General features: G+C 40.1%; 1 protein-coding gene across 5 annotated transcripts in view; it reads left to right on the top strand.

Moving 5' to 3' along the window:
- The first annotated feature begins 8,302 nt into the window (after positions 1 to 8,302).
- Tab3 (TGF-beta activated kinase 1 (MAP3K7) binding protein 3) overlaps positions 8,303 to 25,785 on the top strand; it is a 62,287-nt gene continuing 44,804 nt past the window's right edge. For all 5 annotated transcript variants that reach the window (XM_075957288.1, XM_075957289.1, XM_075957287.1 and 2 more), the window contains exon 1: positions 8,303 to 8,581. The gene's annotated coding sequence lies outside the window, so the exon portion shown is untranslated. The remainder of the gene's footprint in view (positions 8,582 to 25,785) is intronic.

The following is a 25,785-nucleotide window of genomic DNA, read 5'->3' as shown; positions in this document are numbered from 1 at the left end:
TAGTCTTGCCCAAAATAAAGAATATGAGGCTGGGGAGATGGTTCCATGGGTAATGTGCTTCCTTTGTAATTTTAGATCCCCATCACACATGTACAAGTTAGGCCCAGGCATAGTGTGTACCTTTAACCTTTGAACGTGTCGGGAGGGATCAGATAGTCAGATCCCAGCACTCACTGGCCAGCCAGTCTGGCCAAACGTTTAAGCTTTACCGTCAGTAAGTGAGGCCTGTCTCAAAGTGAAGTATGATAGGGGACAATAAATACCAAATGCCAACAACTGGCCTCTATGTTCACACAGGCGAGCATGCGCTTGCATATGCGTGCACATCCACACACATCCACACAGAGAGAGAGACACAGAGAGAGCTTTCAGTTACCATATTTTGAAAATAATACTGATACTTAAGTCATTGACTTAAGTGATATTTGTGGGAAGAGATTCAAATCTTACCTGTGGCCAAATTCACAGAGTCCTCTTAGGTTTGCCAATTTTATTTCTTTTTGTAGAGTTCCAATTAACTTGATAGAGGCTTTTTGAGCTCCTACATCTTGAGTATTTATTATATGGCGAGCCCTAAGCTCTAGGCACAAATTGGATTTCTTCTTAATTTTTGAATATAATGCCTTCTCCAAATTCACGGTCTTCAATGTTCAAATCATTCATTTTGTATTTATAAATTAGTGGTATATAAGTTTAGACTCTATTGTTTACAAGTGGTAGAAGTTTGTCCATTGGTCCATAAAAGAAAACTGTATCAGTTCGTGTACCTGAGTGCTAGGGAGACAAGGTTGATTGAGTTGAGGTGTTCCGTCACATAGGAGTTCAAATGTTATCTTCCAACCTATTTGGTCTGTCAGTCCTTTGATCCCCACCTTTTCAATTTACTTGCTTTGGGTTGGTACTATTCTTTAGACAATGCTCCCATTGTGGTGCTGAAATGATCACAGTCAGTTCCAAATAAATATTACACCTTTTAGAAAAAAAATGAGAGCAAGTCCTTATATGTCTCAACAGTGGTCTCACTGCATCTGTGTCTAGGTTATGTGCTCACCCCTAAGCCCCTTGCAGTAGCCTAAAGCATTATGAGGCTCCATTTGACCAGGACAAAGTTGGAAGAACCTTCATCACAGACGCACATACACTTATAGGTGGTAGCAGTCTTCTGTAATGCTACTTTGGGGAAACTGTTAAACAAATACAAATCTGGGGAAACCGATAGGAAGGCTAGTGCATAGTACAAAATAAAACATCTTAAAGAGCCAGTCTCTTAATACTGTTAAAATGATAACGCTCCATGTGAGTTTGGCAGGGATATTGGGATCATAGTGTCCACTCTAAGTATGCTTTAGATTGCATTCTCTGGCAGTGGATTTTGAAATATAAGAATGCAGAGGTTAATGAGCCAGTCTCTTGGGAAATGTACCTGTAACATGGTAGGCAAGACATGATTTTACAATGGAAAACACTAAACCATGATGTGATTGCAACCAAGTACTATGGCCTCTACTATTTGGAGCTTGAAGATGAACAGTACCTCAGAGCTATAGCACATTAAGGCAAAGGTTTCTGGATTTTTTTTTTTATTTCCACATCAGCCAGTCAGTCATTGGCCATAGGCCACCCACTGTGACAGTGCATAACCATTGTGAGGAAGTTCCTTAGGGCAAAAGCATTTCTTAGTGAGAGACAAAGATGTAAACTTTCAGGAACCAGTTGTTAAGGACCCTGGAGGCTGAGATCCCGGAAGAGCACTACAGTACACACTGCTCATGTCATTTACTGTTAGATACAGATGTAGTGTGTTACTCCAAGGGAACTCTTTCTATTTCACCTACCTAATCACTAGCTTTTTCGTGCCTTGCCCAAACCAGTACTTTTTGTCCTAATCCTATTATTTATCCACTGACTTAATAGCAAGTCTTCCTTGCTGTCCTGTTAAAGTAAAAACTGTCTTAAGAAATTTGTGAAGTTTTCTTCTTAGAAATTCCAACAGTGTAGTTGTTGGGCCATGAATGAAGATTAGTCTAGAAAACATTAAGGAGAGAAACAGCACCACAATGAATGTATTTAAGAAAAATTGAGACGTGTTCAATCTGAAATGTGTGTTAAGAAAAAGAAATCAGGAATTACTTTGTTGTGTTGAAGAGAACTGCCCCTCAAATCACTTTGTTCCTAACACAAGTTAAACTTTGACTTTATACAAGAAAAAGAAGTTAAACCAACTTAAACAAGGAAAAAATGTTGAACTTCAGTCAAACTTTTCTCAGAGATGGATTCCCACTTCTGATATGATGGCTTTGGAAGCAAGAAATCAGTGGGGGATTGATCTTTCTCCACTGACTAGGAACACACACAGCTAGGAGTGATGGATGCGGCATGGGAAGAGAGGGCTGTGAAAGGTGTTGTCAGGTTTTGTAACTGGAATTGCTGAGCAGGGGCCTGAAACCCAATCTCCACTGTTTGGCTCATTCCAAAAAGAGTCATTGTAAATATAAGTGATGTCATCTATCTAGAGGAATGTTAAACCCATTATCTACCAGCAGGTATATCACTCCAAAGTCAAAGAATGAGATGTGATATAATGTTTGTATCCTACTATGGACCCACATATGAAAAGGGTGGGGTGATACAAACTTGCTGTTTCTTCTTTAACTATACTTTTTATTTATTTATTTACTAATAACATAGTCCTTCTTTTAGTGTCTTGAGCAGAGCTGCTTTCATGATTACAGTCAGTTGAAATTTAGAAAATCTTAGAATAGGCTTCATTTAATTTTCCTATCAAGCTGAGAAGACATGGTGATTCTCTCTCTCCCTCCCCCCCTCCTTTTGTTTATTTTTAGGGAGTTGTTTTTGTTTTATTGAGGTAAATTCTGGCTATGTAACACAGGCTGGCCTTGGTCTCATTGTCCTCCTGTATCTGCCTGCCAATCCTGTTGTTGCAGGGCTGTACTACAATTATTTTGGCTAGGAGGTGCTAAGTGAAGGTTAGGCGGGAAGCAACGTAGTTCACAGAATATGTGCAAAACTTTGTCTTATGGGGAACTCGTTTCTCTTTTGAACATTACAAAATTATAGAGTAAAGGTCCATCAATCAAACTGTTTAATATAAAATTAACATAATAAAACAGGATATTTTGACATAAAGAGAGCTCTCTGAATGAGACTCTGAGAACTTAAAAAAAAAAACTAACTAAAGGCAAAACGGTGGTGGCGCATGCCTTTAATCCTAGCACTCGGGAGGCAGAGGCAGGCGGATTGCTGTGAGTTTGAGGCCAGCCTGGTCTACAAGAGCTAGTTCCAGGACGGGCTCCAAAACTACAGAGAAACCCTGTCTCAAAAAACAAACAAACAAAACAAAACAAAAACTAACTAGAAAGAAGATTTGGTCTTCTGTCAGAAGAAAGGGATATACACCCAAGCTCAACTTTCCATGGGGCTTTTCCCCTTACAGAAGATTGCTATATCCCGTGAATCCTGAAATCTCAGAAGAGACCTATTAACAACTGGCCTCACAAATTCAAATTTGCTAACACCAAACAGCCTCAGAAGGACAAGCATCGTGACAAAGTTCTTTTTAGGCTTATATAAGACGGCCAAAGACTAACTGGCCAAGGGATCTTTCAAGTGAGATGTAGTCATTCTGTGGGCCCTAGAAGGGCTCACTCTCACCAAGGCTCAGTTAGGTGCTTGCTAGCATCAGACACCAATACTGAGTCTACAACATAGCGCCAGTCTCAGGGAGACAAGCCATCCAGTTTGGCAGAATAATTACTTTGGATCCTTTCCACAGGGTGTGTCTGTCTATTGGACAGCAATTCATTCTTTCCAGAACTGATTCATAATGTCAATAAGAGCTGTCCTTCCATATCCACAGTTTCTCCACCATCATAACAGTTCAACGTTTATGATACAGGCACCATTGACATGATGTGCTACATACTATTGTCTAAAATGAATGGATTTGTTAGACTACAGAGTTGCCCGCGACAATGAGAGCCACGGCTCGCTATATGTTTTAGTTTTTATATCATATCCCACTGAGTTGTCAGGGACACCAAATATTGGTGGTCTAATGAACAGGCTTCATTCTTGTCACCACGTGAAATCCTAACTGAGACCAGAAAGATAAATGCTAAGCTGAATCCAGTCCAAGTTGGTGCCCACTGCATCATCAGTGACTGAAATGATTCTTTTAAAGTATTATGTTTTGAAGTGGTTTGTCACATGAGAATAGGTTCTCAATACAACAGGTGTGGCAACGGATACCTAAAAATAAGATGTGTTAGATACAGGCAAAGAAAATACATCATAAATTCTTTCCTATTTTAAAGAGGGATTCTAGGCTCTTTTTCACAGTCTTCAGGGAGAGGTTGCAAAACCGGTTGTGTGACTATCACTCATCCACTTCCTCCAGCCTAAATAAGAGAAGGCTAGGAGGGAAATATTTGTTAACTATCACATTTGAAGGACTGTTACAGATTTTTTTCTTTGTGGGGACGGGAAGGCCACACCAAGTGGCCTCTGAGCTGAATTAGAACTGTCTTCAAGATGTATCACCCACCAGCTGCTTCATTACTGAACTATAGATATCTGTAGGTCATACCTGATGAGCTTTCTGGGGACCTTGCCACATGTCTTTGGAATTTGGAGGCCTGAATCAATATAGACACAGCTGCTTGCGTCATGAGAATCATGAAGGTAGGGATCTTAACGGAACAACAGGGCAACCTGTTTGTTGTTCAGCATAGCAAGAATAGATCAGGTTTTTTTTTATGGATCCTATGAGTGTTTCAGAAGGAAAAAATAAAAATCTTGAGACTTTTGCTTGTGTCCTGCTTTAGGACCAATTAATGGCTAAGGGGTTCCTGGCAGTAGGAAGCTGTGGATATTCTATAGGAAATGGGGACAGAGACAGAATTAGAAGACGGAGTCAGTTCATAGCTAAGAACCGAGTGGTGACAGGATCCCGAAGAACTATGCACGTCAGTAAGAGCATCAGCATTTACATTCCAGCTACACACAAAGCACTGCCAATTAGGAGAGGACGCAGAGCAGCAGTGAAAAGTGGAGGAGACTAAGAGCTGGTAAGAGAGGCCCGGCAGAGTACGACAACACCACTGTGTCTTGGGATGTGCCAATGAAGCTTCCTAGTGAAAGGCTATGCAGAAAGAAAAACAAAGAAATCGGAGAGAAAGGACAAGTTTTAAGCATCTTCGGTGTCCAGAAGACAAAACCATCTTAAGACAATATCAGTGAAGTGATAACTTGGCCCACTCCATTCTCCTTTCTTTGCTTCTGGAGAACCAGCTAAAATGAGCGAGACTGGAGATGAGGTAGGGAATGAAACAGAAACACAACGGACAGAAAGAACGGGTTTCCCTGTTTTCTTAATTTCAAGCTTCTTATTGGTGGCAAGATCCCACTGGGAAAGTGGGTACGATACCACTTTAAAGATTTCTTTCCATTGGTGTGTGTGTGTGTGTGTGTGTGTGTGTGTGTGTGTGTCTAAATATATGTTATGTTATGTGTGTGTGTGGGGGGGTGTCCATGAAACCAGAAGAGGATATGAGATCTCATGAACGTAGAGTCATAGGTGATCCTGTAGTGCCTGATGCAGATGCTGGGACTTAAACTTGGGTGCCCCGCAAGAAGCAGCAGAAGCTCTCAAACACGGAGTCATCTCTAGTTCCAAGACAACTTTAAATCAAGTTCTGGGTTGATTACTTTAGGTAGTTGACAGCTACTTCTCCCTGCCCTCCACATCCCTTTTCTGACATCTTAGAAGTTTTAGCTTGGTACAGGATTACTTGGTAGAGTTTATTGCCCTTGTCTCTTGCAGATAGAAGTAGCAATATGATTAAGTAGTAGTTTTCACATTCCTGGTGACTAATCTGTAACTGTAATGGAGCTACTTTTGAGAACACTCTAGGCATGGGTAAGCAAGAAGACCAAGGGAGGCTCCCCTCAGTTTACATGGGAGCCGAGCTGCTGTATTAGGACACCTTTGCTACGGGAAAAGAAAAAGTCTTAGTACCAAACCACTGTGAACATTTATTTCTTACTCAGAGATTTTAAGTTGTCATGAAATGCAAATCTTGAGGCAGGTTGTGTACAAATGTATTTAGCAAGGCCATCTTGACTATGTGCGCTATTTGATAGAAATCTTGATATAGATTTCAAAACAGTGGATCTGGATGCTGGAAGGTATGGGTCAAGTTCAGCTATAGTCCGCAGCTTGCTCTCATCAGCCTGAGAGCCCTCGGAAGATCTCAGGACAGGAGAGTGCTACTTCTTTTCCACTACAGCAGTTGGGGCTGGTTTGCAGTTCCTGGCACATGCAAATCCAGTGTTTTCCTCAGAGGCTGCATCACCACAGAACGCTACCTTCTCCTCAAAAGTTTGAGTTTCGCTTCTGCAAGCCTTCTTCTAAATGCCTAAACTGGGCAATCCCCGTTTCCCTTTCTTCCCATTCGCCCTACACATCATAAGCACGTCCTGCCCATTTTCTGTTGTTTTCTGGGTATTGTGACAACATACCTTGACGAAAGCAACTTAAAGTAGGAAGGGTTTGCTGCAGCTCACAGCGGCAGGGCACAGTCCGCCACTGGCAGGAAGGCTTGCTGTCAAGAGCAGTTTCAGTTGCAGTAGTTAGTCATGTGACATCCATAGACAGGGAGCAGAGAGAGATACATGCTAATGCTTAGCTTGCTTGCTACTGGAAATGTTCTACTAACGTATTTTCATGAATTCTTTGAGAATTTCACACCATCTTATCTTGATGTGTCGTATTCACCATATCCCACTCCTCCTTAACACTCTTCCCAGAATGACCCCTTTTCCATAGCCCCCTACCTCTTATCTTTTTTTTTTAAGATACTAACTTCCAACAGATGCCTTCATCCTCTGGCTCTTACAATATATATTCACCCCTTCTTCCTGAATGTTGAGGTTTCTTGACCCTCAAGTGTAGGGGATGTGTTGTGGTAAATGTTTTTTAGGGATGGGCGTCCCACAGTCAGTTGGTTTCTGCATTTTGACCAGTCACTTTCTACTTTTGATTCTGTCCAGGAGCCTCATCCATGGAATGGTGCTGTCTACATTCCGGGTGACTCTTCCCTCCAGTTAAATGGCTCTGGAATGGTCCACTCACAGATGTGCCTAGAGATGTGTTAGATAGGTAACTCTAAGTCTTGCTATGATAAAATTAAGATTAGCCATTATACTAACCGTGTGGAACATTGAGCTCCACTGCTTTTTTAGCTGCCTAACAATGACTTTTTTTTTTGCTTTTTCAAGACATGGTTTCTGTGTGTAGCTTTGGTGCCTGTCCTGGAACTCATACTGTAGACTAGGCTGGCCTTAAACTCACATAGATCTGCTTGCTTCTGCCTCCTGAGTGCTGGGATTAAAGGCAAGCACCACCACTGCCCGGCCTAATAATAACTTTTTATATTAAAGCTTCTGTTGAAATAAGCAGGATGTTGTTTGTTTTGTTTTTTTGAGACAGGGTTTCTCTGTGTATCTCTGGCTGTCCTGGAACTTGCTGTGTAGACCAGGCTGCCTCGAACTCACAAGAGATCTGCCAGCCTCTGCCTCCTGAGTGCTGGGATTAAAGCTGTGTACCACCACACCCACTCGCCGGGTGACTCAGACTCCCCCCACCCCCCAGGGTTTCGCTGTAGTAGACTTTCTAAAGAACGTAGCAGAGCTAGGGAGGAGCAAAGGGCTAGGAAATTCCTGTAAGCAAGAGTTTGTATGCTTTTGTTTGTTTTGAGACAGGGGTTTTCTGTAGCTTTGGAGCCTCGCTCTTGTAGACCAGGCTGGCCTCGAACTCACAGAGATCCTCCTGCCTCTGCCTCCCGAGGGCTGGGATTAGAGGCGCACGCCAACACGGCTGGGCAAGCAAGTGTCTGTGTGTTTCTACTTTGGGAGCTTGGGTGGGATGGCAAGCCTTAAGGATAGCGCTCACTTTGGTACCGGATTGTGCAGAGTCTTTTACCGGGTGGCACTCCGAGTTACTCCGCCTCCCCCCCCCCCTCGAGAAAACAGGTAGAACTCTGAGCCCGGATCTCACTTCGCGGGCAATTCTGGGAAGCGGCAGCCCCACGGCTCCGCGCAGGCGCGGTAAACGTTCCACGTCCGGCCCTTTTCCTACGTGGGCGAGCATTCGCCCAGGCTCATTTATCACCTTTCCTGTGGGGACCCCGCCCTCTGGTTCCTGTAGGGAAAACCTCGCGAGATCGTTTAGGGCTGCCCCCCCCCCCCCAGTAGTGCCATCTTTGTGCCTGGCGAGCGAAGGCGCCCGACGGAAGCCCTGAAGCCCGCAGCTCTCCTGCCTAGCTCTCCCCGAGACCGGATCCAGGAAATACGAGGCGGGCCTCAGTGGGAGGGACGCTGTGAGGGAGGAGGGAGAGGCAAGGGGGCGGCGGCAGCGGCGGCTCACACCGGATCTGCCCTCGGCTCGGCGCGCACAGGAGGGGGGTCGGCCGGGGAAGCGGTGCCCGCCCGGACCCCCCGCGGGAGTCAGCCGAGGGTGCGGAGGCCAGGCGCCGGAGCTCGGAGCGACGACTGGGGCTCGGTGAGTGGCGGCTAGAGGCCCGGCACCTGCCCGAGGCCAAGACTTTGGGGGTGCCGTGGGGTCGTCCTAGTGACCCCGCGCCCACGACATTGGGCGTGTGCGAGACTGCGGGGGTTCAGGGGCTCTGCTCGGCCTACAGCTGTCAACAGACACGGGGAAGTACGAGGCTGCGGGAGGTCCGCGCAGGGCCTGTCGTGGTGGCTGCGCCCGCCCGGACGCCCCAAACGCCCCGAGGCCGAGGGGAGAGGGAGTGGCTGCGGGTGGGGGGGAGGGAGGCTTGATTGCCATCAGCCCTCAGGTGAAGGGGAATGATGCCTGGACATCTGCAGAGAGAACCTCTCCGTACAGGTCTCCAGCCTCAGTAAGGTGTTCCGGGGACTAGGGCTCGCCTGGACTGAGGCTGCTTCTCTTGAAGGGGCTGGGACCTGTGCACAAGGTTAGTAATAATAGTAATGACTGTTGTGCAGGAGGTTTGCAAATAATTGTTGGCAGGTGGTGAGGAAAGCAAAGACCTCGCCTTCGTTTGGCGATGACATTAAGCAGCCGGCCCTCCGAGGTCCAGCAAGAGATTCGAGTTGTTCCTAGTTGGAGGCTTAGGGTTTAGTGCTGTGTATCTGCTTAGAAAGTACAGTAAGTAGGATGGGTGGAGGCGAGGTGTAGACAAGGTAAAGGAGAAAGCAAGTTGCACAATAAAGAACCAAAAGTTCGTACTCTCGATGAGTCGGAAGATAAAGCATTGTCTGTACTGAAGCCTAGCACTTAAGATTTTTGTTTTTCTTTTGAGAAAAATTCCTGACAAGGCAGGGCTCTTCAGTTATGTTCTTCACTAACATTTGTCAGTTTGCGCCGTGTCTTTACTTGTGAGTTTGTAAAAGGAAAGGAAGGAGACCTGTGAACTGAGCTTGCTCTGTACGCTTGCATGGGGTGGGGGACGTTTCCTTTTTGCTTTACGATGATTTGTAGGGCTATAAAAGAATATGCATAAAAAGAAAACATGATCAAGAAGGTTTATTTTTAATGGACGTTTAACTGTGTCATGTTCCATTACAGAGTACATCATTTCTTATGGTAATTCCCCCTCCCTGCAATGGACACTAGAAAAATGCAAGTACTCCTTAAATTCTCCACATACATAGTTTTAAATCCGTGTGTTATATGAATTTCTACAAGTCTAGATGTCTCCCTCCCCTTTGGCCTAGAATTGGCCTAATCAAGGCAAAGTTGACTTTAGTGAAGGTAGATATTAAATATACAATTGCCATGGTTACGTTTGACAGAGCGTAGTGAATGTTCAATCACGCCGAATTTTCTTCTGTTTATCTGACACATTCTTTTCTTTAATTGCAGACCACCCTGTACAGTTTGTGTGGAAGCAAACCGAGTTACCATTGAGTATATACAGTCACTGGACTTGCTGGGTAGTGTGCGTTTCAATGTAATCCTCAGAGTTGCTCTGTGCTAAGAAAATGTCGCTGCTATCAGATAACGACATCTACCTCCAGTCTTCTTCTGGAGCTTGCACAGCTGAGGTTGTCCAGTGAGCACGGGGCAGTGCTGGAACTCAGAGCCATGTGTGTCTGGTTCGAGATTGCCCTTTCCACATGGTCTGTATGTGTCTATGTGCAGACACGTATTAATTGAGAATGCAAAGTTTTGTTGTAAAGAAACAGTTCAATTCTGTTGAAGATTGCCGTGTGTCCTTAACAAAAGATAATCTCGGGAATTTTTTCATTTGTGATGTGTTCATTTTCTAGACAGAGGTGCAGTTTGAGTTGATTAGTAAAGAAAGATTGATTCCAAATAGCTAATAGTAACCTATACCCGAAATTCACGTTTTTGGTAACCTCGCCTTCTGTTCAGCATACCTAAGAGGTCATACCTCAAAGAGTAAATGTTTTATTTACTCCAATCTTGAATCCTATTTAAAATTGCAGTACTAAAGTAAAATAGGAGCATATTTATAGGGGCCTCACTCTGCTTTGCAGGACTTTTATGGTAACACACGGTTCAATTTTGCTTCTCTTCTTTTCATGTAGTTTCAAAGTTTTAGAGTTAGATTGTGTTTTGCAGAAAACGGGGTCAATACTAAGACAAGCAACAGCATCTCTTATGGGCCTAGTGATGGACAGAGTTTAGATATCCCAGAGCAGTGCGTGTCTGCTCTGTCGGTGAAATCACGGGGACATTTTGCAGAGGTGTCGGGGCGGTGGAGGCATTACTCTTGGCTCCTGCTGGTCTCTGCTGTTGGATCTCTCATGTGCTGTTGAGCTTGTCGTCCTCGCTCTTATCTCTGTTCAAGAGAGAGGCCCCACATCTGGGTAGAGTTCAACTGGAAGAACAGCCAGGCAAGCTGGGGGGTGGGGTCGGGAGGAAGATGACACCTAAGTGGTGCTCATCCTCCAGCAGGTCATTTGGTCAGAGTTAACCATGTGGTTATCTTTGGCTGGAAAGTCTAGAAATGCTGAGGGTTTGCTGCTTCCTTGTTTGAGCTGTGAACTGTTTTAGGAGTGGAGCAGCACTGGCTCCTGGACATGGAAAAAGGGTTTCTGTGTTACTCAGTGCATATCTGGGTATGTGTTCTGTGGAGTGTGGGGTTGTTTTAAATAACACCTTACAATCTTGACGGATAATCTTTGGGCTGAAGGAGCAAGTTTTTAATTATAGTTGAACTCTGAAGAAAGAGTTAAATATACTTTACTTGGGAAGGGAATTACTCCTGGTATTTGGCCTATTAGAGTGGAAAATATTGATAAATGATAAAGCCTACCAAATAAACAGAAGCAGTGCTGACATGATTTGCATGATCACTATGCAGAAAAGTACACCAGAAAATTGTATGTCTCTAGAAGTTTATTTTCATACCTTTGACATAACCCTATATTAATATCCTAACCATAAATATTCGTTTATCTAAAAGTGAAATGGATGTAATGAAATACTTGGAACTGTCAAATTGAATCCTAAATATTTAAGAGCATTTTTATAGTTTAATTAATTGAGATCTCTAGTAGATTACTATCCAACTCTCCAAAATTTCACTTTTCTTCCTACTTAAAATCTCTCAGCTTATATTCCTTCCTCTCTTATGCTGTTCCTGCCCCTCCCTGGGTCTTTCCTTTAGCTCTCAGCTGACGCTGGAGTCTTTTGCAGTGTTCATGAAGAGTGAAGAGGGCTTCAAAGCCTTTAACTCCATCCTCTGGTCTGAATTCTTTTGCCCTAGCAGGTCAAGAGGAATGCACTTAAGACCCTATGGCCCACCAGATTGTGTCTTAAAAAGGAGAATGAGAATAACAGACGAAGTGAGGGAGGCAGTGCAAGACCCTTGCTATGGCTTCTCATCTCTCTTCTCCTTAAGAGTCAAGAAGCTAAGTTTGTAGAAGCCAGTGGGCAGTGTTCCGTCATTCTCTCCATTACCCACCCCACTCTCATCCTCTGTAGTCCTTCCTTTCAGCTGTTGTCTCAACTTCGTCCGCCTCTTCACTAGGTTTCGCCGTCTTCATCTCTGATCTCTCCCCTACCCCCCAGCTCTGACTTCTGTCCTTATTTCATGCCCTTTCTCCTGCTCTGCTTTGATCAGATCTTAAGGAAGCTCAGACTTTCCTTAGTGAGGGAAGATTTCCTTCTACTTCCAGAACTTAATAGGGCAGAGTGGGTTGATTTGTTACTGAGTTGGAATGCTAAATGGATTTTCCTATAGAACCATTGCCCACAGAGCTTGGTGGTTTGTGTACTTCTTGTTACCTTATGGATGTTTAGGTTTTCCTGGATTGCTTTAGAAATGTAGTGCCTTAGTCTTGGTTTCCCGTGAAGCCCATGGCTGAAGTTCAAATAGATGATTTGAAAAACACAGCGAGACAGGTGTACATAGGAACTTAAAGTAGTTGTGACAGAATGCACAAGACTTGTACAAGCCCAGACTCCTCTCAGCTTAGTGAGGAGATGTGGGCATAAAAGTTACTTAGCTGCTTTGAAAAGGAGAGTTAGTTTGCTCTAACAGTGTGGACCCTTGTAAGCGGACCACACCAGTGGAAAGACACACATCCAAGAATATTTGGGCAGCACAAATTTGTTCTGATTTTTTTTTAAAGAAAATGAAGTTGGGAAGGATGGGGAATCTGGGAAGAGTTGGTGGAAGGAAAGTGAATATGACTGAAATACGTTGTATGAAAATATCAAAAAACTAATAAAACATTAGTTCCAGAAACTTATGGAGGTTACCCGCTTTTTGTTACTTAGTGAGAATAGTAGGTAACCCACTTTTGGCTGTCCGGATTTAGTCCAGTTATGTTGGTGAGATGGCTCTTTCAGGAAATAAACTGATAGTTTTTAACTTTTATTTTATGTATGTTATTGTTTTACCTGCATATATCTGCATCACATGTATGAGTTGCCTACAGTCGTGAGCCACCACGTGGGTACTAGGAATGAACTGTCAGTGTTCTCACCCATCAGAGTTTTTTAAGTCTGTGTCTTTTAAAATATTCATTTATGCATATGGGTGTTTTACCAGCATGTATGTCTGTTCACCAGCTCCCCAAGTTGACAAGATGAGGCTATGAGTTGCCCTGGGAGTAGAGTTCTAGAAAGTTAGATGCCATGTGGGTTCTAGGAATTGAGCTTGGGTCCCCTGGAAGAACAGCTTGTGTTATTAACCATGGAGCCATCTTTCTAGCCCCCTGATAGGGTCTTTTAGATTTTCAGTGAAAATTTTCTGAATTTCGGTACACATCTTGAAATAACACACATATTTGTTCTATCTCAGGTCAGTGTTTGTCATTAAAGCAGATCTTATTGTGGTGTTAGAGCAACAGAGTTCTAGTTTGTCGTGAAAGGAATATCTTGTTCATGCTGGTTTTTTGCTGATGCTTTGAAACTTTTCAAAGGTACTATCCATTTTGCTGTTATATACACTAGTTTACTTAGTGGTAAACTTGGGCAGTGTGTTTTACCTGAAGATTTTAAAGGTTTACTAATTTGTTGTGATAATACTGTTATTGGCTGTGATATTCAAACAATTCAGTGAGATACTTCAAAGTGAGAAAAGCAGAGCCAAATTTATTTTATACTTGTTCTCTGTAAAGGTATTTAATCTTAGCTTGCTTGAAGGAAATTGTCCCAATAAAAGGCACAATAAGGCTTTAAGGGTTGCTCCAGGCCATTCTTGTTTGAAAACTGAATTTCAATTTGCACCCTCTGTTCATTTTAAGTTTACCAAATTCTCTAATTACATACAGAGTATGATAGTTTAAAAATCATCTCTGCAGGCAAAATTCTGAAACAACTAGATCTTTTGACACAGACTAGCTCTGTGTTTTGGGGCAAATTGCTTAATCTCTGACCTGTTTCTTCAGTTTTGAAATGAGGATAATGTGGTATTTACCTCGTGAGGATTAAATGGGCCAGAGGATATATTATATTTAAAGCATGACTAGCGGTAGTAAATGCACAAAAGAATTGTTTTTATTACTAACATTGTCATCGTCATTAATACTTGAGCTTCCTTCTGAGATGATATCCTTTTTATTGTGGTGGAGTAGCTGTAAAAGATGTCTTCACTTCCTTGATAGTAACACTTAAAGCCAAAGCTTATTGAGAGGCCCAGGCTAAATATATAATAACTGCCAGATCCACCCACAATTGGGCATAGTTCATAAAACCCATAGAATATTAAGAATTTTTTCTGTAGCCCTATTTCTATCATGGAAAGAATAAAGAACTAAGCCTGTATGATGTGTGAGTAAAATAGGATTCAATAACTAGTTTCTCTGTAGAGAGGGAGCCTAATTTCTATAAGGTCTATAAAGACTTCTTTTAAAATTGAAATATACACCACTTTCCCACAGGAAAAAAATGTATATAGTGTTCTGCTTCTCAGAGTAGTTCAGTGTATCTGAATTTGAATATTGATAGTACTGTGAAAACTAACTTTTCTGTGGCAGTGTATCAGCAAAACCATGCAGGCAGAACATCAGGTACTAGAAGATTATGAACGTAGCCTTGCTGAAAAGGCAGTGAAAAGGCTCCGCACGAGCAGCAAAGACTTTTCCTCATGCCTTGAGGAAAAGCTTGCTTTTCTGGTGGAGGTTGAGGATAGGGTGAGTAGTGGCAAGAGCCATTTTTCCTGCTGGTGTTCTCAAAAGACTGTTGTAAAGTGTTTATGACCGTGCTCTGTCCTGCTAGAGTGCCTGCCTTCCAATCTCCTCTCTACAGTACACGTAAAGGAACACTCTCGAGGTTTGTATCAGTAATGGGTGTAATATGTAAAACCTTATCTTGCTTGAAGGTGGGTCTGTAAGAAATGTTATCCACTCATCTTTATTAAGCTTTATTGTTTGAGAATGTCCAGAACACCTTGATATATACTTGATTGTCTGTTGCCTGTCTCTATGTACCTTAAATAGGATTCTTTTCTCCCATCTAAAAGTAGGATCTTGTCTTCTTTCCACAAAGGAAGAGTTTTAGACTTTTCACTTCTTTTTCTATCCAAATTGGGATGATTTTTGTTTTGTTATGGCCTTTGGGTTTGATTGTATCATGTTAGGAAATAGCTAGCTTGCTTTTAGATTTCCACCTTATTGCCACCCCAGCCTACTGCCAGTGTCTGGTTTTGTAAAGGACTAGATAAACTCAACTGGAACTCTGCACCTGTCTGTAGCAAAGCAGTGCTTTATAAACCCTTGTCCTTCCTTATCTAATAGCCAGGAATCTCATGGCAGTATTTTAAGTGGTTTAGGACACACATGGAAAGGTATGGCTTTCCCTTTTGCACAAATAAAAAAGAGATTCTCTTGGAGTCCCAGGCCAAATAAATAAGCAAGCAAACAAAACTAGTCTGGACTGGAGAGATGGCCCATTAGGTGAAGCATTTGCCTTGCCATTTTGAGGACCTAAGTACAGAACTCCAAGCCACGTAAAGCTGGGTGCCATGCTAGCAGGTAGCTCGGTAGGAAAAAACTCTTGCCATGTAAGCCTGATCACCTGAGTTTGATCCCCCGTCTAGACCCATGCAAAGGTAGAAGGAAAGAACCAACTACAAAGTGGTTTCTAACCTTTCCAAGAATGCTCTGAAATGCATACTCCCCCCAATAATAAATAAATAAATTGAAAGATTTGAAAGGTCTGGTTTATAGCCTCACCTCACCCTAAGTGAATGTGGAAAGTTGCTTGTGTCAATTGAGGTATAAATTTCTCTTTTTTAGTAACTTTTGCAAAGTCATATATATTTGCTTTGAAACAACTTTAGACTTAAAATTGCAGAGATAAAAGAATAACCAGGCTACAGTCCCCTGCTCCAGAGAAGCCAGGTAGCAGGAAGGAAACATGGATTTCCCTGGGAAGGGGAAACAGATGAGATCACCTGGGTAAACTGATGGGAGATGTATGCAGGGATTGGGTTGGTAAAAAAAAAAAATAAAAAGTTGAAATTGCAGAGAAAGTATAAAATTCCCATATACTCTTCATCCAAACCTGTTATATTTATCAAAAATAGACTGTATTATTTTATCCAAACTGCAGAGTTTAATTTTTGTTATTTATCCCCTACTACTATCCTTTTTGTGTTCAAAATACGTTGCATTTTGTCATTAAATTGGTTAATTTTTTTACATGCATTTATTTCTTTTGGGTATGCGTGAACAGCACAGCATTTGTGTAGAGATCAGAGGACAACACGTGGGGCTTCTTTCTCTTCTTCCCATATGTGAGTCACTGAGATTGAATTCAGAGCATCGAGAAGAGTGGGAGTACTTTTACCCACTGAAGCATTTCACTGGCCCCATTTGTAATTATTTGCATTTATGTCATTGGCATATCCATTTTGTTAGTTAAAAAAAAATCTGTTGCCATAAAACTGTTTTCTGATTTATTCTTCAGTTTTATGCGGGTCCTCAAAGGCCAGGTGTTTCCTCTATGGCTAGCAAAGCCAGAGATTCATCTTGGCATAAAACTTTATGGTTTGAAATGACAGGTGAGAGTCCTCTGATAATGAAAAGAATCCCGTTAGTATGAAGTTGAAACTATGCACTTTTATAATTTAAAATTATTTCCACAAGATCAAATATTGTTAATGTTTGATCATTTTAGCTTCAGAGTGACAAGATATTCTTTTAAAATCATAAGCAGTTTTAGTTGTGAACATAATTGTAAAGTAGGATGAAGTGGAGAATTTAGCGACTTAGAAGTAATGATTTAATAAGAAATTAGTGTAATCATTTAATGTCAGTAAGGTAAGACATTTGATTGTTTATATGAGCTTTTAGAAAACCCTTGGTTTTAATTTGTGGCCATGATTTATTTTTTTAAACTTTTTTTTCAAGGATGCCATATGTGGAGATTCCTTTATTCTGAATTTTCATATGTGCTTTAAGCTCGATGTCAAAGTCATCATAGTGTAAACAGAAAGTTATCTGGTAGGCTGCACATCATGGACTTTACTATAGAAAGTCTTATCTTTTCTGCCACAGAAATAACTTCTGGCTGTGAGCCATGGGTGGCAAAGAAAATAATTTTGGGTTGGTTGGATGAAATTGTTTCAAATGAATATGGTGTATATTGAGAGACACTCCGAGTAAATTCTCTTAGTATGTAGACCTTAGCAAATTGGTAAGGGTAGATGTAATTTAGTAATTTCAACTGTTTTATACTTACTCATCTTTTTATCACCTTGGACAAATTAACTTTAAAGGATCTTGTTTTTTTATTTATAAAATAGGGGGATTTGACTAGCTCTATCAGTCCATTAACTTCCAAATTTTTTAAAAAAATATTTATAACAGAAAGCTGCAAGATAGTTCTAGATCTTTATAACTCAAACTATGACTGTAACTAGACAGAAGCCAGTTTATCCTGTTGGAGTCACATAATTTCCAGCTAACACTGAGAGTCACTTATTTTGACACGTGTGGGTTGTTTTGGTTATTACCATATTACTCTTGAAATGATAGTTATTAGAATTTTGTATTTTGGGGCTGGAGAGATGGCTCAATGGTTTAAGACCACTGGCTGCTCTTCCAGAGGTCCTGAGTTCAATTTCCGGCACCCACATGGTGGCTCACAACCATCTGTAGCAGGCAAGATCTGAACCCCTCTTCTGACCTGCAGGCATACATGCAGGCAGAATAGTATATACATAATAAGTAAACAATAAAAAAATTGTACTTTGATCTGAAGCACTCAGGTTCAAGATTTTTTGCTTTCATAATCCTTAAATAATTTTAGAAAATGTATTCATTCAACACTTAAAAAAGAACTAAATAAATAGTTAATAAAAAGTACACAGTATCCATCATAGTACACAGCTCAGTGAATTTCCATCAGTCAAGCACACATTCGTGTATCAGCCCCTATCGAGGATCATAAACAACTGAAATCTCACCTGCCTCAGCATACCACCTGCCTGACTTTTACCACCACAGACCGATTTTGCCTACTTTTGTACTTTATTGGAATGGAATCAGGTTGTCTTCTTCCTGTCAGATTTCTTTGGAGTAAAATAGTGAATGTAAAAGCTGTGTGCAGTTGTAGTCTCGTTACTGGATATACCCTTGTATGAATATATCACTAGTTATTGCCACTGGATATTGTTGAAGTCCCCGTGTTTGAGAGAGTCTTGGTGGTCTTGGCAGAGGTAGATTTCTTAAACCAGGTTTTTCATTGATGATCATTTCTCTTAGTGCTAAGACTACAGGAGGAGTGAGACCTAGTTTCTTGAAACAGGAGCATTTAATTATTTTGTTGCTTTTGAGACAGAGTCTTACTATGTAGCTCTGGCAGACCTGGAACTCACAGAGATCCACTTCTCTCTGCCTTCCCAGGACTTGGATTAGAGGTGAGCACTCCCACTCCCAACTTAATATGCTTTTAAAAGATAAAAAAAAAGCTTTTTATTATGCAAATCTCAGGGAGAATATCAGTATTTTTGTTAAATGTGCTAGTTAGAGGTTTATACTTTCATAACTCTCAAGTACAATTCCTTCCAAAAGCATCATACACACCTTGTCTCTTGTCCCTTGCTCATTTCTAGGAGTTCTTCATTACATGCTGCAAAATGAGCCCTTGCTGGTTACAAATGCATTCTGCCACTGTATGATAATGCTCTTCCATTTTTCATGAGACTTTTTAGAAATAAAGGTTCTCACTTTTAATGTAATTAGTATTTCCCTTATGTTTAAAGTAGACAGATTTCAGTTTAGAGCATGTTTTCCTAACCCATGATTGTAAGGATATTTTCTCTCATCTGGAAGCCTTGCAGCTTTGGTGTTCACACAAAGATCCAGTGATGACCTGAAATTGATTGTCTGTCCTTTTCTCTGTGTGGATAGCAAGATGTCCTAGCACATGGATTTCCATATTCCTGAGAAGTATTAAATGTGCGCATGTCTTACGGTTTGGTTGCTATGGTCTGTTCTGTTTGTATCTCCTTGTTCTGACCCCACATTGGCCTTGTTTATGATGGCTTCATAGTAAGTCTCAGTAATCAGTAGAACAAGTTCTTCCACCTTGTCCTCAGAACATCTTGCCTGTTCTCAGCCCTTTGCACATTTATATGAATTTTAGTATCATGTTACATAGACAAACATGCATATGCATTCACAGTCTGTTAGTGCCATGCTTGTGATTGTGTCGACCACAAAGAACATTTTGTGGAGAAATGACACCTTGGTTTTCAGTTTAATGAGCATAGAACATTACCCAATTTATTTTTTTCTCTGTGGTATTTATAATATTCTCCCAAAACTTTTATTCTTAGATATTTGATACTTTCATGTTACTATATGTAAGTCCTTGTGGACTTCATTTTATTTATATTTTTATACTGACCTTATATATAACCATTGTGTTAAACTTTCATCACCTTTAGTACTTATCTTTTACTAGGGTTTGATTCATTTTTCAAAAAAAATATTTAACAGTTCTGCACTAACTAAGGTACTTTCTTTTAACCTTTTTCCTAGCTTTTTTTTTAAATAATAAGGAAGTTTTGGTCTGTTCTTAGATTGAGAAGCATTTATATTACGAGTGATGGGATCTTATCAGGTGTTCTTCCTTGTAAAAATAACCATATCATTTTGTTTTTCAAATCAAATTTATTGATTACCAGTTGTAAAATCAATTTTACAACCCAGCCAGGTTAGCAAAACATTTTTATATTACTTGGAAATTTTAGATCTTTGTTCATGAGCAAAATTGCCTTGGATTAACAAGTTTTCTTGTCAGATTTTGATAGTTTTATAAGATGAATTAAGGAGTATACTTTTTTAATTGTCCATAGGATTTTTATAAATTGTTTGTTTGTTTATAGCCATTTAGATATGGAGTTTTCTTTATCCGAAACTTCAGTCATGGGTTCAGTTTTAAAAACTGTTTAGGTAGGGATTGGGAGCCATTTTGGTAGAGTGCTTGAGTAATATACATGAAGCCCCCATTCAGTCTCCAGTAGTACATACTTGAGACTGCTACTTCAGGCCTCGAATCCCTCACTTAGTGGTGGCAGGAGGACTGCTGCAGTTCAAGGCCATTCTGGTAGTGACTGCCAAGTGAACCAGGGCTACATGTCACAATCCTTTTTGAAAGAAAAGAAAGAGTGAATAAATGAAAAATATAAGTAATTATTTTAGTATTCTTCAGACTCATTTCTTACCACTGTTTTTGGTAAAATATTTTCAATTTTATCTGAATCTACATATGTGTTGGCATTATATTTAATTTATAAATTTTTTTTAAAAAGATGTGTTATGATTGTTTCCATTATATATATGCATGTGCCATTTCCATGCCTTGGAGTGTAGTTGGCATTTTCTTTGGGTTGCCAACCAGCTCCCAAATAAAGACACTGAGACTTATTATTAATTATTATGAATGCTGGACACTAGCTTACGCTTGTCCCATGAGCTCTTTTAACTTAATTTAACCTGGTTCTATTTATCTATGTTTTTGCCTCGGGGCCTTTTACCTTTCTTCTATTCTATATGTCCTGCTTCCTCCATGGCTGGCTGGCCGGCCCCTGGCATTTCCCTGTAGTCTCTTTTTCTTTCTTTCTGAACCTAAATTCCTCCTCTTTACTCTCCCTGCCCAGAAATTCCGCCTATACCTTCTCCCTCACTAATGGGCATTCAGTTTTTTATTAGACCAATCAGGTGTCATAGTTAGGAAAGGTAAAACAGCAACACATCTTTACATAGTTAAACAAATATTCCTCAGCAATGGAGGCAAGAAGAGGATGTTGATGCCTCTGGTACTGGAGTTACCGATATGCCACGTGGCTGTTAGAAATCAAACCAGGGTATTCTCCAAGAGCAGCAAGTGATTTTAACCACTGAGCCATCTCTCACACCCTTTGCATTGTATTTAAGACCTCACTGGGAAGCTGATCTGGAGGTTGAAACAAATGCATTCTTAATTCAAAGGCAGCCTAGGCTATTATAGGTAGATCCCATCTTCAGAAAACAGGAAAATATTCCTACTCAGAAAAATTCGTGTAAGTTATATGTAGCCTTTCATTACTGGCCTCTCAGTAAATGTTATTAGGTTACATGTAGGCTTTTGTTCCTGGCCTCTTTGACTTAGCATAATGTTCTCAACATTCATTTATGGTATAACATGTGCCAATATTTAATTTGTTTTTATTGCCAAATAATTGCTATTTTATGCATATATTATGTTTTTTATTCACCAATTAATAGACTTTAATGAATAATCTTACTACGTACTGTACACACTTCTGCTTAAACAATTCTCTCGACCCTTTATTCTTGAAACTGGGTATATGTTTTTTCTATCTTTATTGTTAAAAATAGTATGTGTATTTGTGTGTGCAGGGGTGGCTGTGCATGTGCCATGGTATATGTGTCAGGACAACTTGAGAGCTTTTCTTATACTATGTAGATCTTGAACGCAGGTTGGCAGGTATGGCAATAAGGTGAGCTATCTCAACCACATTCTTTTTACTAATTTTTGAAATTAGCATACAAAGTAATGGATTTTATTGTGGCTTTTTAATAAATGTATGCCACTATTTATTCTGTCCATCTTCCCCATTGCCTTTCCTACCCCATCTTCTGCACCATTCCTCCCCATACACTCTTTTCTGTTGTTTTTCTGTACAGCAATCTATGTATATCCATTGATCAAGTTTGTTAATTGTGTGGTATTATTACTAATTTCTTTAGTTTTCTTTCTTTCAACCACTGAGAAACATACCTGAAAATCTGCCAGCCTGATGTTATATGACTATTTAACCTAGTAAACTTTTCTTCTTTTTGTGTGTAACATGAAACCATATTGTTGTAAAGTTTTTATAAATTTAATTTGTTGTATTTTAATTAATTAGCTGGGTGTGGTGACACAAGCCTTTAATCCCAGCACTTGGGAGTCAGAAGCAGGTGGATCTCTGAGAGTTTGAGATCAATTTCTGGTCTTCACAGTGAGTTCCAGGGCAGCCAAAGCTGCACAGAGAAGTTCTGTCTTGAAAAACAAAAATTGTATGAATATATGGAATGTGCATATAAGTGTGTGTATGCACGCGCACATTCACGTGTGTGTGTGTGTGTGTGTGTGTGTGTGTGTGTGCGCGCGCGTGCATGCTTTTAGTTCTTTCCTTTCTCTGTGGGCTTCAGGAATCAAACCAAACTTAGGCTGTGTCAAGCTTGTGCTATAAGTACTTTCACCCAGTTGAACCATCTCTCTGGCCTTGAAATTCATTCTTTTTTTTTTAAATTTCATATGTGGGTACTTTATACAGCCACTGAGATCCAATCATTTTAATTTTTAAAAAGTTTGCTATATGGGTACTGTATTTACAGTCCCTGAGATTTCATTCGTGATGGGCATTTTATCCAGACTGTTATTCTAGGCTGGTAGTTACTGTCTGCTCTTTGGAGATACAGTTTTTAAGTTTTTTTTCCTCAAGAATAAAGCCTTCAGCAAATGATTGGTTTCTTCGAAAGCAGCCTCTTACCCCTAAGGATGCTTTTTTTATTTTTTCCCTCTGTGGGTTTTTCAACCAGTAATTTATTGAAATCGTTAAGTATGAGGTTTGTCTTTCATTTTAGGAAGCTTTTCAGTCATGCACATAATGCTTCTCCATTCTGTCCTGTCTCGGATTTTATTGAATTCTGGGCTACTAAACCACCACTTACTTTGTTACTCATCCCTTTTATTCTGATACACTTCCCTGATTCTTTTAATTCACACTTGTGTAGTATCCGTCACCCATTGGTATTTCATGAATTAATTTCAATTTTTGCACTTTTAGTAACAGTTGCTTTTCTTTTAAGAATCTATAGTCATTTAATTCATATTATTGTTTGTAGCAACCATGCTCCATCCATGTATACAGTGGATATCCCCTAAGATTATATTGCATAGTAATGCCATAGACTTGTTACCTTGTCCATTATGATGTCTGCATAGTGATTCCTTTCTTAAAACCTCTCCTTGTCTTTAGGTGTAGCATAAAGACGTATTTTTCTACTTTTTATGGCTTCAGTGTTGTTTCTGAGATTATTTTTTTAATATATGAAGCGTATATTAAAACCTGTAGGCCAATATTGATAGTAACTGTAGCCACTGAAAATATGTTCTGGCATGTTTTGTTGTGGTGGTGATAGTAGTTGTTATTCCTATGATATTGATCATTTCCTGTGCTTGGTTTTTCTTTACATTTATTCTGGACATTGTATTTGAAAATTATTTGAGAAGTCATTCGAAATCAAAGGTGATAATATTTCAGAAAATATTTCACAGTGCGCGTGTGGTTGTAAATTTGCTTTAGCAAATCCAGATACTGCCTAATCAAATTTCAGGTATTGTTTCTTTTCTTTTGATGATAGTGGTAATATTATGGATTTAACTTAAGCCTTGTGCATGCTAGGCAAGCATTCTAATGCTGAGTGAGTCAGATGACTCAAGACTACATTATATCCAGTGATTAATTTCTAATTTACATTCATGTCTAAAGTGCTGGTTGCAAACTGAAGATGGGAAAAGAGCATAAAGCACTTTCATGGATGTGGCTTATTAGGCTGTCAGGTAAAGTTGAACTTATAACTTTATCTTCTAAATTCCCCATTTTCCTAGGTCTTAAAGTACTTTCCTGATAGGTCTTTGAACTTTTAAGAAAAGCCATTTTTAAATGTGTTGTCTAACTTGATTACTTAGGGTGGGAGGGATCATTCAAATAACCCAGTATCTTATAGACAAAAGGCTTTTGATAGTGTCTTCACAGGCAGAGTTTACTTATGAGCGGCAATGATTTTCTCTTTTCCAAGACCTCATGCTATTTTCCTAGTTGTATATAAGCTTTGTTTTAAATAGCTGTACTCATATGTATAATTATGTAATTTTTATTCAAAAGTTACCATACTCTATATATGTATAAATATAACCAAATTATTTCCTGAATGTTCAGCAGCAGTTTTACCCCTGGCAGTTCCTTGTCCCTAACAATAGATGTTTATTGTATTAACATTTTAGTTAAGCATAGTATCTGGAATGATTATCAGAATGTGAAATTCCTTTTGATTGCTATTGAAATTGAGATCCTAATAGCAGTCAGTTTTTATTACTCTCCTGGAGAAAATACCATCCTAGTTTCCCTTTTTCCTTGACTTGTTATTGTACCTGTGTGTGGGCATAATATACATCTGCTTTTGAGATAGGAGATTCTGGGAGTCTTAGGTTTGCTACTGAATGAGCACTCAACACTAAATAAATGCAGCACATTGCCAATCCCAATTCCATTTTATGTATATTAATTCCCACAGTAAGCCTTTGAGGTTAGTATCTAATTAGGTATGGTATTAAGCCAAAGGTTAGGAAACTGCTGCCAGAAAGAGCTTAACTTGTCTGTGGCCCTACACCTGGAAAATGCTGTATGTTGTTTTTTATTAGTACACATTTTATTTCCACTACTATGGCCTTGAGATGCACACTGACTTCAAAGTTTTATCATTCTGTGCTTTTCTCCTGTAAACCCTAATATCAAGACCCCATGACTCATGTCCTAAATTAAAGACAGTTACGAGATAACTCTTTGCTATCTTATCCTCACTGACCCTCATACTGCCCTATTTCTAGAACATCATTTTACTGGCTCCAAGATTTGCCAGTCTTTGTGACCTGTTAGAAAGCTTGCTGTGTTACTCCTCCTCCCTCATCCCGCATGGTTCCCCAGTCCCTTGTAAAGTTCTACAACAGCTTCTCTGCTTTCCCTTACATTTGTCACCTTTATTGTTAAACTCCGACTTCCCTAACTCAAGTCTTCCTGGACATCTTCTGTAAGGTTTCCTTGTTTGCTCCTTCAGTCACTCTTGATGGAATCTTAGACAAAATCCTGTTGGCTCTATCTATCCTTCTGAATGTTAACACCTGCCAAAAGCTGACCTGCTTCAGACCTCTGTCCCAGCAGTAGGCAGTACTTCTGTATGTGTGGGGCTACCTCCACTCTAAGTGTCCAAATATCTCATTGTCCTCCCATGTTATGATAGCCTTGAAAACATCAAGTGCTTGTATTTATTTGTAGTGTGTTCAACCACATGGCATTAACTTCCTGTAGCTCCAACATACAAGGATACAGACTCATACAATTTTGCATTTTGTTTTTTTCCCCCACGGAATATGTAGGGGAAATCCTCATTCATTAGTTTTCTCTCATGTTCTGTTCACAAATAACTTACGTTTAAAAGTATTGAAAGAACTCTACTTGTTCCAGATCCCTTGGAATATACTGGTTCCGTGCTTTTGCATGTTCCCTATTTTCTTTTAATCCTGCATGTTTGTTTGTTTTTTAAACACTGCTTGGCCCATTAGTTATAACCTCTTATTGGCTAGCTCTTACATATTGATCTAACCCATTTCTAATAATCTGTGTAGCCCACGAGGTGGCTTACCAGGGAAGGTCTTAACCTGCGTCTGTCTGGAGTGGGTGAATCATGGTGACTGCCTGACTCGGCTTCTTTCTCCCAGCATTCTGTTCTGTTTACTCCGCCTATCTAAATTCTACCCTATCAGAGGCCAAGCAGTTTTCTTTATTAGTTAACCAATGCTTAGTTATGATATAAGATAAAATAGATATAAATATTGTAACTGTAATTCTTACTTGATAACTTTTGTTATATGTAATCTTACTATGTTAAAGTTGAAGCCTTTCTTTTTTGTTTAAACAAAAAAAGGGGAAATGATGGAGGTGGGTCTTGTATCTTATCTGT

This window comes from Microtus pennsylvanicus, chromosome X (genome assembly GCF_037038515.1).
Source record: "Microtus pennsylvanicus isolate mMicPen1 chromosome X, mMicPen1.hap1, whole genome shotgun sequence".
NCBI lineage: Eukaryota > Metazoa > Chordata > Mammalia > Rodentia > Cricetidae > Microtus > Microtus pennsylvanicus.
This window is presented reverse-complemented; position numbering and strand designations above follow the sequence as displayed.